This window comes from Hipposideros armiger, unplaced genomic scaffold, assembly GCF_001890085.2.
Source record: "Hipposideros armiger isolate ML-2016 unplaced genomic scaffold, ASM189008v1 scaffold_610, whole genome shotgun sequence".
In the NCBI taxonomy this organism is placed as follows: Eukaryota; Metazoa; Chordata; class Mammalia; order Chiroptera; family Hipposideridae; genus Hipposideros; species Hipposideros armiger.
The window spans coordinates 599,403-612,346 of NW_017731960.1; the positions used below are offsets into that span (position 1 = coordinate 599,403).

General features: G+C 42.9%; 1 protein-coding gene across 6 annotated transcripts in view; it reads right to left on the bottom strand.

Moving 5' to 3' along the window:
- SINHCAF (SIN3-HDAC complex associated factor) overlaps nucleotides 1-11,941 on the bottom strand; it is a 28,117-nt gene extending 16,176 nt beyond the window's left edge. Inside the window, exons 1-2 of one of the 6 annotated variants that reach the window (XM_019624956.1) lie at nucleotides 9,381-9,753; nucleotides 9,111-9,203 (exon numbers count right to left, since the gene is read on the bottom strand). The gene's annotated coding sequence lies outside the window, so the exon portion shown is untranslated. Of the gene's footprint in view, nucleotides 1-9,110; nucleotides 9,212-9,380; nucleotides 9,754-10,659; nucleotides 11,017-11,709 lie in introns of those variants that run through there. The other 5 variants (XM_019624958.1, XM_019624960.1, XM_019624957.1 and 2 more) reach the window with 5 other exon arrangements.
- Nucleotides 11,942-12,944: the final 1,003 nt, after the last annotated feature.

Below are 12,944 nucleotides of genomic sequence, written 5' to 3' on the forward strand. Positions count from 1 at the left end.
AAAATCTCAACATCAGGCAAGCAAGGAAGAAAACAGCTCTAGGGTTAGATGGAGCAAAAATATAGCTGGCAGGATACATGCATCTTAGAAGTAATTTGAAATATCCAAACCAAGGGCCAACTTTACCAGAACATCTGGACGAGAGGTGATGAAAAGGCAATGAATATAGAAACTAAATCCCAATGGACAAGTCCAGAGGGCAAGGGTGTGCATGGGATGGGGCTACAAATTATCACAGAAGCACCATAGAAAACATCAATAAAATTATTAATACCGATTAGATTCGTGCCCATAGTTTTAGGAGTTATAACCACAGAACACAATCCTTTTAAAGGTCTTTGAGAATTACACGAAAATATGAGTAAAACAAAAACTGCCGTATTTGTCTTTGGATGATCTCCTGCTTGACCCTATTCCTTCCAATTCTGGTTAGCATACCAGAGCAAGTATTTATGAAAGTGATTCAGAGAAAACACCAATTATCCAGGGTGTGTGTGTGTGTGTATGTGTTTGAGATTGGGAGATTCTGAAATATGAACAGAGAATTTCTAATTTGTTTTTAAGAGAATATTTTATTGCCAATTAATTAGCTAAACACTAAAGCTTTCCTTTTAAACAAGAACTACTGTTCAAAAAGTGTTCATTAATGTTTTTGTTGATGAGGGAAGCAGGCAAAAGAGATGGGAGGAGCAGAAAGCCATCGATGCATTTCAATAATTAAGTCTCAACTAACAGTTACTTCAATTTTCCAACTGTTAAAACAAGACAACGAAATATTCTTAGTTGATTAAGTTATTTTCATTAAAGGAATTGCTTGGGAATTTGATCTTTTTTTGAGAGGAAAAAAGTGAGCAAGGTGCTCTACATATAGCAGAAAAAGGTATAGTGAGGCCTGTGAAATAAGGCAGATATTTTTCTCCAATCTAACAACAAACCCACATGATAAACGAAAAGAATACGGACTCCTGAAGAAAATGTTCATGCATTGCTATGGAAAAAACAATGTCATATGACACAGGATTATAGAAACTTTAAAAAACAGAAGTACTAATAAAGTCATTGCTTTAATTTGTATATTCCTGTTTTGAAGCAAAAATATAATACAACCTTTCTAGTCCTCACACCAACCTGTGGGCTCTCCAAACTCCCCTAACACCCTCCATTACCATCAAGAAGGTCAAAAGTCCACAGTTCCTCTTACAGTTTTCAGCTTCATCAATAGCTCTAGGAAACTTCAGCCTCCCTTCTCAGAAAGGACAAAGGAAGTACAGCCAGAAAGGCCAGTTCATTCCATTAACACAGAGACCAAATCCTATTACAACAGATAGATTCCTATCTCTACCCTCACAATCCCCTTTCCTCCCCACAAATAAACATGCTATCAAAACTATACAGCATTGAGATCATCTCCAAGATATGGGCTACCTTCACTGAGGCTGGATTTGACTAAGAAGCCATAGTTTGTGTCAGTTATCAGGCCAGCAAGCTGTTAGGAATGCTAGGGCTATAGCATTCTATGAGGAAATACTGAGGTTTTCCTTATCATCAGCTGCTATTGTGAATCAAGTGTTCATTTTCCATGACTTTTTTGTTGGTGGGATCTCCACAAAACTTACCCAACAGTCCCCACAAGACATTCCATTCTTTAGTTTGAGGAATATTTTTCTTAAGACATCAGGGAAAATAAAACAGGCTGACGTCTTCTGATTAATAACCTTTTATGTAGCTCTGTGAACCTTATGTTTGTCCTGACAAAATTCTTCCACCAAAATGAGAGGGATCTAAATCCTGGGGCTCAACCTCTTCTAGGCAGGGTAAATGCAGTAAGGTGTCAGACACTTGTCCTGATGCAACACACAAGTATAGCGCATGAACCTTTTAATGGATGGTTACTTAAAAAACCTATTAAAGCTTTTCTGAGTTTATTCCTGCACTTGAGAGGCACCTGGGAATCTGCAGCGAATACACAGGGGTTTCATTGTGGGCTTTGTTTACAGCAACCCCATTTTAGCAGTGGTTGGTGTTGCCCAGAGATTAACTGAAAACATTTTCACAAAATCTACAGACCCACTAATATTGTTTAAAACAAAAAACACCTACCTGAACTCCAGAAGAAAACTAAGAACACAAAAATAACTCTGAAGCCAAGTTACTTTATATATATGAGAAGGAGGTGGGTGGGTGTGGCACAACTTGATTTTAAACTTGGGATTTGTTATTTCAACAAACCTAGTAGTTCTTTAGAATACTTCTTTTCTAGTCCCACATTTGTGCAATATTAACTGATTCTTCCAGAACAATCTATTTTATTTGTTCAAATGACACTGTCAGTTATTAAACTATTTGTGACTTTTGCATCTATTCTCATAAGTGTCACATCACTCAGCACTGTTTTAATAGAAGGACGCTAACACCATCTGCTTCCTAATTGATGAACAGTTACAGATAAGCATGGATCCCATACAATCTCACCCTTATGCGTGTGTTTGGGGAAAGCAGAAGAAAATTAAGCTTTTGAGATAAAGCCAAAAATCAGGAAAGACTTAAAATGCTGATGAAAAACTGTCATTTGTCTTCTAAAATTAAGATAATTGTGGCGGTTGAAAAACTCTGTAAAGACACTAAAAGCCACTGAATTGTACTCTTTTAGAGTAAATTTTATGGTATGTGCATGATATCTCAATAAGCTTATTTTTAAAAATAAAAATAGACTGGGTTAGGAATTCGCCTTTATTCATCTTTGTAACCTCGGCATTTAGAATAGTGCCAGTCACTTAGAAGGTCCTCAATAAATGTGTTGATTAAACTTTTTTTAAAAAGATCTGTATAGCACTTCATATTTTTTAAAGAACTTCCATCGACATTATTTCTTTGGCTACTGTCGCCCAAATAGCCACAAATTTTAAAAATACTGTAACAGTTGAAGACAAATCTGCCACACTAAAATTCCTGTTCTGTCCAATTTAGTTCACTCTCCAAAGTTAAAAAGATTAAAGTTAGGTAATAATAGTTAAGTAAAAAAACCATTAAGAGAAATAACTGCTTATATGAACAAAATATACATAGACAACAAACAGAATTTTTAAAATACAATTAATTTGAAATACTTGTTTTGATTGGTTTGTTGGGTTTTTTTCTACTTTAAAGCTATAACTATCATATAAATCTAATGATCAACTTAATGAGAGGATGGGGAATGCCAAATTAGTGTTAAGGCAAGGAAAGGGTGCAGGTAAACCCCTGAATATTAAAGATACAAAAGAGCCAATTCTGAATTAATCTAATGAGATTATGAGACCAAAAAGCAGGGGTGATATCTTAATTTTACGTTTAATTCAACACACCTAAGGTAAGCTTACTGAGTGCAATATAACATAAATGGGAAAGAAAAGGAATCTTCACAGCAATAGCCAATACTAAAGGGATGCTATTTAAGGAAAATTTTATAAATAATTCTGAGCTTAAAGATTATTTCTTATAAATATTCAGCCCTTAAAAAGAATGCAGATCTATGACATGTGCATGGAGGGAACCATCCAAGATATTTTGTTCTATGAAACAAGCAAGTTGGATAATAGTTATACAGTATAATTCCATAGCATGTTTTAAAAATCAGACCTCAGGTCCGGCTGAGTGGCTCAGTTGGTTAAGAGCTCGCTCAAGAGTTTTAGCTCTGAGCAACAGCGGTTCAATTCCCAGCCTGAGCTGAGCAGCCGCTAAGCTGCCAACAGGTGGCAGGATGGCTCAGCTTAAAAAATAAATAAATGAATGAATGAATGAATGAATAAATAAATAAATAAATAAATAAATAAATAAATAAGACCTCGAATAAACAAATTAGCATTTTTAAATAGATTTTTAAAAACTAGTAACTAGTGGCTGCCTCTGAGGGGGTGCCAAGAATGAAGGAAGCTTACTTTCACTTTACTTTTAACTCCCTTTTATACTGCCATTTTTTTTAAAATCAAGAGCAAGCACCATGCCCCAAAACCTGAAGTTACCATCACACCTTGACTTAAGAGGAATCTGAAAAATGCCCAGAGAGTTTAAACAAACTTCCTCAAAGACATACAGATGGAGAGATACACATTAGGATACTCCATGGGAGAGAGTACAGAATATTAAGATCAGAATAGACATAGAGCAGAATGGGAAGGAAACTGCAGGGAAGAGACAAGCAAAGGCTTTGTAAAGTGGGAAGGAAGCAGGGGTGAAAAAAGACAAAAGGAATGGAGCAACTAAAGGCAACTCTGAAGTGAAGGAGGTGTATTTCTTTAGAGCTGAACTTTAAGTGATAGGGTGATGGGAAAGAAGAGAAACAAACAAGAAAAAACATCCGCGATCAAAAGCTATGAGCAACCTCGAGTTGCAGGAATTGGTAATGCCACCCTCAACACCATTTTAGTCAATGGTATGCTATCTTTAATCACATATAAGTACAAGATCCAGTAAACACTAACAGTGTAACTGGAGCAACACTCTTCACAAAGGGTCAAACAGGACTAAGTGTTTTGTGTTCTCTGGCTGCTAGGCCACTTGGTTGCAGTATTCCCCAACAATGAGACATGTTTCATCAGCGCTTATGGAAAACCATGGAGCAATTAAACACCATTATTCCCTCTTACCTGCTTCTAGATACTAGCCCACATTGCAGCATCAAAGATTCTGAATTTATTCACTTTTAGAAGACATTTAAACTTGCCTCGAGGAAAGCTGAGAAAGGGGTGGTGGACACTACTTATCTGCCAATAGTTTCTTCAAATAGATAGCCAGCCTTTGAGAAATTATATGGTCAAGTATTTATAACTGTGGCTCCTATGGAATCCACAGAAGAGCCTAGAACTCATCCTACAAGAAAGGGGTCAAAGTCAGAAATAAGTCTTCAGCTAAAATAACATGGGTTTAAAAGTTAAAAAAAAAAAATCACAAATGCAAGCAATTCCAGCAGATGGGTAAGTTGTAAAGATTGGAGAGATAGTATTTATTTGCTTTTAGGGATGATTATCAGTTAGGAAACATAACTGTTCTGAGTCTGGTGAAAAGGCAATGTAATGAGTCGAGTTGGAATCTATTTCTGCTTTGTTTTTGTCTTTACAACTGAATAGGAAAAGTCATGCCTAATTTTATTTGCTCCTCTGTAATATTAAGGTGAAATCTCACTTCTACTTTCCAAGGATGCTGCAAAGCAAGAGTATGAAACTATCAGTCTATGTACACCATTTATTTCCTTGAATTTATGAGACTTGCACATTATAGAAATATGAACTCTATCTAGCCCAGGGCATGTCCAACCAATTAAACTGAAGGTACAAACCCAATTTCTGAAGGCTTTCTTTTAAGCCAAGGTCTGTGGGGAAAGAGGAATTTAGCCTTTTCAAAGAAACTTAAGGTCATAAAACTGGACCATACTCCTTCCTGTGAAGCATTCTCCCCATTACTGATTGACAAACGTGTTAAGAAAGAAGGTATGGCAGCACACACCTTGTCTAACCCAAACCTCAGGAAAGTTCCTTATGCTCTCTGATCTTTCCATTTCCTCATTTAGAAAATAAAGATAAATCCCAAATCTTCTGAATAATATCTGTAAAGCATCAACACAAGGAAGGACTGGTAGTGCTAACCTGCAAATGCCCTAAATTGATTATATAACCTTTGTCTTCCAAGCATGTTCTTCCTGTGTTCACGTATCTGGGTTATCACCCATACAGTCACACACAAAAAATTGGAAGTCAACTGTGCTCTCCCTTCTCATCTTCTTCATACCCTCCCCCACCCCGCACCCCCAAGAAGTCCTTAGATTCTGCTTCATCTTTCATTTCTCTGCTTCATGTCCCTTCCACCGCTACCTGTCTGTCCCTCATCGTGGTGCTTGAACTCCAGTCAGGGCCTCATAACCGACTTCCCTGCATTCTTCAAACAGGTGGTATCTTCCTCAAGTTCAAATATTAATCATCTCTTCCACGGTACCAACACTGGCTTCAGGATAATATCTAAACTACTTGGCAAGAAATTCAAAGCTTTTCAGGATCTGGTCCTGCCTACCAGCTGCTACCAACTCGGAATTCTGATATTCTAGGAGTGTCAAACCAACTTTAATAACTAGCCACATATCTCTACTGAGGCTGTTATTTCTGTCTGAGATGGTTTCTCCTCTATCTCCTTAACCTGAGAAATGCTTTAAGAATTATTTCTTTTTACAAAATCTTTCCAAAACTTTATTAGAATTAACACAGAATTTCGCATACTTGTCTACTGTATTATCTCCTCTACTCAATGGTAAAATAAACTATTGCAGAGCAAGAATGAAGTCTTATATTACAACCAGGTGCTGACTGTACATAGTACACAGAAACAGGTGAAACTTGCTAACTACCCTTGGAGTGGGTAGCCAAAATAGATCTGAACAATATATTTAAGGGCATGGGAAATGGTGTCCACAATAAAGATGTGTATTAAAAAATTGATGTTTTGACAAGAGTCATTTTTCTTTAACATTTAGTCTATAGATTTGTAGAAAAAAAATTTGAGGCTTAAAGATTTTCAGGAATGTAAACTGAGAATTATTTTAATTAGAGATGATTAATAATAAACAACTCAATGCTTCCATAACAACTGGTAGAAAAAATACTTCTTGCTTATTTCAAGCAGGCATATGGAGAGGAAGGGGTGGTTAGAACAGTGTGGGGAGAAATGAATCTCCACATGAGTTATTTATTTCAACTCAGCATACATTAACATCAACCAAATTAAAATAACATCAAGCCAAATCAAACTTATAATAGGTAGGAGCAACTAAATACAAGCTAGAAATGAATTATTTTAGTTCAATTACAACTTTTGTATTTGAATATGTAATAGCAAATGTGCCTGTGACTTCTGTATGTCTGATACAAAAAGAAAACTTCCAGCCCTTGAAAACAAACTCTCTTCTTTTGCACTAGGTGCATTTCCAGATGATTTCCATAATACAGAAAACCTTAGTTGCGGATTCAATTAGAGGAGAAACTGGAGAACCAAAAAGACAACAAAATATTTTCAATTTATAACCCCCCGCCACCCCTGCCCCAGTCAAAACTAAGTGTGGGGAATTCAGGACACTCTTGTGGACACATCAGAATGAAAGAAAATGGCATTTTCTAGATTTCCACAGGACTTTTTGATGTAAAATGGTTGAATCAGAACTGGATAGGCAACCAGGAGCTGAAAGCAGTTACTGAAGGTGGGGGAAGGGGCCAAAGAGGCTCATTCTTTCCACTCAGCATCTGCTATTTCCTACAGCAAGGTAAACTGACCCAGGCCTCAGTTTTGTCTTCTGTAAAATGTTGTGAGGATAACAGCAGCCAATATTTACCAAGCACATAACTTGCTTAATTATTTACAACCCTATGAACTAGGCATTATTATTGCTATTTTGCAGATCAGAAAATCAGACCACAAAGTAACTTATTTAGGATGATCAGGGCTTTGGAATTTGGGCATTTTAACCCCTGACTTCTGAAAGACTACCCTTAGAGTCTCAACAAATGTGTTTCCTTCCTTTTCAGCTAATTAATTATATTCCTAGCTTCTCTTAAGGAAGAGAAAATGTCGTATTTTAAACCTATATGTGATTGGCATGGTAAGTTAATTAATATATCCTCATAGCTTATGAAGTTGGTTTAGATTTCAAATAAGAGGAAACTTTTCCCAGCGAAAACTTTATTTTACAGGGCAAATCATTCTCAACTTGCTTTTCAAACGTAAATCTGCCCATGAGCCAGGTTTTCCCAGGTCCTAATTACAACTCTGGGAAAAAAACTGACCATCCAGGGTCCAGATCTATAGAATTAAATATACTGTGCAACAGCAGCCTTGAGGTTCTAGAGTATACTACCTATTGAACTTTCCATCTCCAACCTCCAGCAAAAGTAATGCAAAAAGGGAAGGCAGCAGAGACTTTGGGTATCACTCCCACTCAACTCATTCACCTTGATAAACCAAATCACTATTGTACATATCATCTGATCTGTAAACAAAAACCATTAAGCTCTATATACTGTGTTTGAAAATATTTCAGAATATTTAAATTCTACCCGGAACTCGACTATAAAATACTAATTAAGAAAAACAAAGAATCTACGTATTTGCACAGTACTTCGAATGCATTTTAAACACATGACCCAGAAAAATAACAGCCCAAAGGGAAGCCATCAAGTTATTAAATCCAAAGTTTTTCATTTTGATGCTTTCTATTCACTTCAGAAATGTACTGTTACTAATATTGGTTGCCTTTAGGTATTTGTAATTTGGCCAACCAAAACGCAGGAGAAATGTTTATTTAATAACAAATTAAAAGTACACAACAGACTTCAATTTGTACATATTTTTGTGTGTGTGGGCGTGGCATCTGAGGATATTATTTTCCAGTAATGACCACTTTTAGATTCTAACCCTTAAACACGATCTAAATGCAGGAGAAATCAGGAAAGAAGCCAACAGTTGTGGTGCTGCTTATCGGATGTCTAGACTGCAGGCAAAACCCAAATACCAAAGAAGCACCCATGTGTCAAACCAGCATAATTTTTGAGCTATGCCTGGGGCCACATACTGAAAAAAAAAAAAGTTAGCTTGAAAAGAAAATGTAAGAGGGGTAATCAGAAGGTCAATCCAATTCACAGGAACTAGGAGGAAGCTAGATGGGATAGCAAGCCATTACTCTGTTGTCATCCCCCTGAGCAGCTTCCTCCTCAGCCCCCATATTACATCTCCAAGAAAGGCCCAACTCCTTATTTGCACGGTTCTTCAAGGTCATCCTAAGATAATGCAGTGAACAATCGCCACACACTGCGCCAAGCATATTTTCAGGGCCAAGAAAGATCCCCCTTCCCCCAAATTATAAAAATACTTTAAATGCCATCAGGCTTTTCTCCAACTCCACCAAAAACAAACTCCCAGGCTTTAATTCAGATTGAGCAACTAATAAACGTGTTAGGTTTTGCAACATAAAATGTTAAAAGGTAAGTCTGGCGAACTGAAGTTCAAAAACAGGTGCTTTCAGTGTACTTTTACTGACAATGTCAAATTCATTTTTTCAATACTTAAAAGAAAATGGGGGGCGGAGTTTTCCTAACCTTCTTTGGGACAACATGAGGAGCTTGGGGAAAGGATTGCTGGGGTCCAACTGTGTCGCAGTGTCCGTGTTTGGCTAAACGGTAATTCTTCGTCTAGCAATAGGTTAGAGGAAGAAAATAAACACAAAGAAGCCGACTAGAGTCATAGTTACCAGAACAAACTCTGCACCTCACTTGCGCCCCAAGAAACCTCCCCCCACCAAAACAAACCTCGCCCCTCCGGGTCCCCCCTCCCACACGTAAACACACAAAGAAAACAGCAGCACGCACAATTCGGCCACAGTCCTCACTTCCCTTTGTAGGACAACCGGGAACCCCGAAACTTCCTCACGGTGGTTTTCCGCGTGTCGTCGGGGCTGGGTCCCCTGAACATGCGGGCCGAGCCTCAGCTGCAGGACATGGGGGTGCTCGCAGCTTTCACCAGTTTCCCCGAAAGCAGCAAAATGCCTCCCCTGTCCTCCCACCGCCCTCGGGTCCCCGCCCACGGCCTTCGGATCTCCCCAAACTGCGCTTCCCCCCGGTGCACGCGGTGACGGCCGAGAAAGAGACAACAAATAAGGCAGCAAATACAAATGCTCCCGGATGGATCTGTTGGTAAATAAAACAACTTGGGTCGGCAAGAAAGTTCCCCTGGAGAGCTGCTGGCCGGGGCGAAGGCAGCCGGAGGTGAACGCTGTCCCTCCTCCTCCCTCACCTGCGCCGGAACAACGGGCCCCCGCACCCTCCCCGCCGCCCGCCCTGCCCGGCGCCTCCCGCAGGCCGCGCCTCCCGCACGCCGCGCTGCCGGGGCTTGTTCCTCCTCATGGCTTTGCCCTGACGTAATTCAAACATGGCAACAGTTCGACTTCAAAGGCGAATCCACAGACCTCCCAGACGCAACTCCCGGCCGCGGGTAACCGGCCAAGAACTCGGGGCCACGCTCTCCCGGCCCCTCAGCCGTGGCGGCATCCGGCGCTGGGGCTGAAGCGCCGGGACCCCAAGATGCTGCCTCCCTCGCCCGCTCGCCCGCCCGCCCGGAGCGCGGAAGCCCGCCGCCTCCCCGTGCACCAGCATGGCACCTCACACAAGTAGCGCCGCCAAAGTTTCCCCGCGAGGGGCTGCGGGACAAAAGCCCCTCCGGAAACTCGCCCGAACTTCGGGGGGCCCGGCCCGCACGGCCCTCCGCCCGCAGCCGCCCTGAGCGCCAGCGGGGCCCGCATGGGCACATGCAGCTCTTTGTTTTCTGTCCAGCCCGGCGCTGCCTACGTGCAGCATCAGGATGTCGGGTTGTTTCCCAGGGGCCAGACACTTGACGATCACCCCGGGGAAGGCTCGGGACCCCGCGCCCGCCAGTCCGGAGCCCTGTCCTGCCGTCCTCCCCTCGGCGGCAGACCCATTTCATCCAAGTTTGCCCTGTCCTTCCTAAGAAACGCCCGGATCACCCGCCCCGCACCCGCACGGAGTTGGCGACTTTCACTCTGCTTTTTAAACTGGCAAGACGCCATCATCAGCAAATCACATTGTCCTGCCGGGCGGCCGGACCCGACAGCGCCCGCATCTTCCTGCTGACCTGGAAGCTGGGCACTCCGGAGAAAACCAGGTCGCAGCCCCAAGCACGTGGTCTGTCATGTTCAGCACAAAAAGGAGTGCCCTCCGGAGTTCTCTCACTCCTTGGGCGCAGACAACGCCGCTGCCTCCATCCCCAAGTAAACTGGCTCCGACTGGCCATCTTAAGCCGCACACGGTCGCTCTAGAAAGACCTCGCCGGGGCGCCCACAGCTACGCTACAGGTGAATACACTGCGGACAAAACTTGAGGCTCCACAGACACATCGGACACCAGCGCTGCTTGGGCGCGGCCGGGGGGGAACAGGCGTGTGGGAGCCGCGGCTGTTTCCGAGAGGCCGCGTGTTGCTCTCATTGTCGCATCCGCATCCCTCCCGAGTTCGGCAAACAACGCCACGCCGCGTGCACTCGGCAACCCCGGCACCGACCCAAAGGCCGATTTAAACCCCCCTCAAACCCGCCAGTTCGCAAGTAGACGACAACTTAAGTTTTCGAGCGAATTGGCGTTTCTGGTCCACCCTTCTCAAAACACGCGCGTGGAGCTGCAAAAAACTAAACCACGAGGTCCAACTACGGCGCCCGACCACTCCCGGGCGCGCGCCCACGCGATGCACAGACCCCGGGCCCCTCCACAATTGCCAGCGAGTCGTTTTCCTCTCGGGCCTTTCAGCCACCGGGCTCCTTTTCGCCTGAGAGCGCTGCGACTGAGAAAAGTCATTGTCACCTTCAACGTGGATCCCTCAACTCCAGCGACTCCTCACTCATTTCCAGGCTCCACTCACTTCCCCCACCCCAAGACTTTCGGTTTGCCTTAAATCCCCTCCCCAATTAAAAAAGACACAACTAAACGTGTGCATACAAAAGAATATGGGGTCTGAAAATCACGAAAACAGCGCTCCCGCAATGCCATCTCCAAGACAAAACTTCGTGTGTGTATGGAAGGGCTGGGGTGGGGGGGGGGGGGGGGTGAGGTGAAAAACGAAAAAAAAAAAAGCCACTGAAATCAAAGCCTCGTGAGACAGTTTTGCACCAGAGTAATGGTTAGAGTCACTCACCTTCCAAAGGCAGCCGTTCCACGCGCAATAACGTCCCCGAGGTGCGGAGTGCACGCCAGGCCAACCCCCCCCCCTCCAATCGTTTCCTCCTCCTCAACTGCCTTGTCTAGAAAGATTGTCTCCTGCAGTTCTGCAGTTGCTACCGCTGGCCGGGAAGGTGTAGATTCCGCTTTCCCTCTGCGCACGCGCGGCTCCCGGTGCAAAATTCTCCTGAATTGAACTCATTTGCATACGGGCGCGCGCGCGCGTCGAGGGCGGGGAGGAGAGAAGGCCCGGCGGCCGCGCGCGCTCCCGGGGCCTCTATTGTCCTTTTAAGGGGAGAAGCGCCGCGGCGCGGGAAACGCGGCGGCCACAGGGAAACTGGGGCGGGGTCAGCTTACTATGGCTGACGTCACGTAAACAAACGCCTCCTGTCTGGAGGCGGTGGCCAAGGGGGAGTGGCGGGATGGGAAAGGCGGAAAGGTTAGCAACCGAGGGGGAACGCTAGACGACGTGACGTGCTTTCTACCCTGAAGTTCTTAAGACGCACTATTTCGCGTTGAAAAATAGTTTTGCAAAATTTTCACACCTGTGCCCAGTTTCTGGCCTGAAGTGATAGGGGAAGTGGTCTTGCAAGCACCCAGACTGAATTTATAAGTCTCCCAAGTTTCCTAGATTTTGTTTGAAGTTGGCTTTTTAAAGCTTTTTTTAATCCTCTGGAGCCAGCAGTTTATTTTTCGTGCGGTTTTAATGAGTCGTTTAATGAAGTCCCATTTGACCCTCTATCCGTTCACTAACTCCTGCCTGCCCTCCTCAAACAGTAACCCAACCCATAACGATTCAATTTTTTATCTCCACTTCGGCCTTAAGATTTCAAGCCTGAGTTGAAGAGTTGTTAATTTCCGTGGGACCACTTTCCTAAAAGACTAGATTACTAGTCAGTAATCTAGGGATGTGCATATCTCCTCCAGCTGTTTATAAAGAGAGTTTCACTCATCCAGAAGTAATACTAACTGGTGGTCTTGGGAATTGAAAAAGTAGCCAGTGAAGTGTAGACTTCCTTATGGAACATAAGTAACCAACAATCTAAACGCACCTTGCCCCAGGACAAACAAACAAAAAAAAAATTGAAGTAATTCTTCTCAGATTGACGAGTGAAAAATGAAAAACAGAGTGCTTGTGATACACCTTTAGTCTGAGAACACATCTAACACCAATAGGCTGAGAAGCTGATTTAATAATAGAGGGGGTGGGCG